Source organism: Belonocnema kinseyi, chromosome 3, assembly GCF_010883055.1.
Source record: "Belonocnema kinseyi isolate 2016_QV_RU_SX_M_011 chromosome 3, B_treatae_v1, whole genome shotgun sequence".
NCBI lineage: Eukaryota > Metazoa > Arthropoda > Insecta > Hymenoptera > Cynipidae > Belonocnema > Belonocnema kinseyi.
The window spans coordinates 52,919,153-52,920,711 of NC_046659.1; positions in this window are offsets into that span (position 1 = coordinate 52,919,153).

Here is a 1,559-nt window from a genome sequence, read left to right on the forward strand (position 1 = left end):
TGTTTTAGCAATTTTTCCATATTTTTTTTAGGGGTTCAGGATGATTGTTTGAAATAATTTGTGAGTGTTTTGGGAAGCCCAAGAAGAGCCAAAATTCTGGAGCTGTTGATTTTTTTAAATTGCCCTAGTGGAAGTATTGGCGGACAACACCTCTAACTGAAAAGTCCGTTATTTGGAGAAAAATAAGAGCCCAAAAATGGGTATTGGTGCCCCAGAAGAACCCAAAAAAGACAAAAATTCTGATACGCTTACATTTAGCTTATGTGCATAATTAATTTTAAGGATAGTTTTCAGAAGAAAGGGGTTGTTTCTTCAAATTTAATTTTTGCATTTTTGAAGAGCCTAACAAAATTCCAACATTCTGACGCAGTTGGTTTTTTTTAATTTTTCACTTTTTCTGTACTGGAGGCGCTAACGGTCAGCACCTCCACCTAAAAGCCCGGTTTTTTGAGAGAAATAAGAGAGCCCAAAAATCGTCATTGATGCCCAAGAAGAGCCCAAAAAAAGCCCAAAATTCTGATATGCTTACATTTAGTTTAGGGACATATTTAATTTTAAGGGTAGTTTTCAGAAGAAAGGGGTTGTTTTTTCAAATTTAATTTTTGCATTTTTGAAGAGCCCAAAAAAGCCCTTAATTCTGGCGTTGTTGATTTTTTCAATTTTCTGTACTGGAGGTGCTAGCGGCTAGTCCCTTCACCCAAAAGTCGGTTTTTTGAAAAAATTAAAAGAGCCCACAAAAAAAGCCCAAAATTATGGCATAAATAAAATAATAAAACTCCGTTGTGGAGGTGCTAGCGGAATGCACCTGTTGTTAACAATAACAGTGGTTCGCTGTTATTTGAATACAATTTAAAGTTTAGAATTTACCTATTTAAATTTGATTATGTTAAAATAACCAATATTGCACGTCAAAAAATAGCCCAATAAAGCATTTGTTAATTGCATTTATTTAAATAGTCATAAGTTGTTATTAGATGTGCTTAAAATTTTAGAAATTAGTTATTTAAATTTGATAACGTTAAATGAATCATGCTTGTTAGTCAAAAAAGCGCTATATTGCTTTGGTGAATTAAGTTTGTTTATACAATCATACATTTTCATTAATGACTAAAATGATAACTAGGTGTCATTTTCGAGTAATTTGTGGTCGATTTGGTAGAAAAAACGTTATTTATTTCATCACAAACACCTATTGTGGAATGTGGATAATTGATACAAAATAACAAACTACGTAATAACTTTCAATTAATTAATAGAAAGACTATTTTTGCCATTTTATTTTACTTCTTTGTTAATAAAAAATTTAATAAATTTTTAAGCATCCGCGTTAAAGCTAAAAAACGTTCTGGATAGTTGGTTCACTGATTTCACGTATCTTAGAATGAATCCAAGTATTTTACAAAAAAACTATACGATATTTTTCCTATGTTTATTATTAAATGCAAAAAATACTATTTTTGTATAAATGAAGCTCCGTAAAATCAATTTGGAATCATTCTATTAGGTCAAAAGTGAGAGGTCGGAGGTCAGATCTCAAAAATAAAAGGTTATATTTTAGA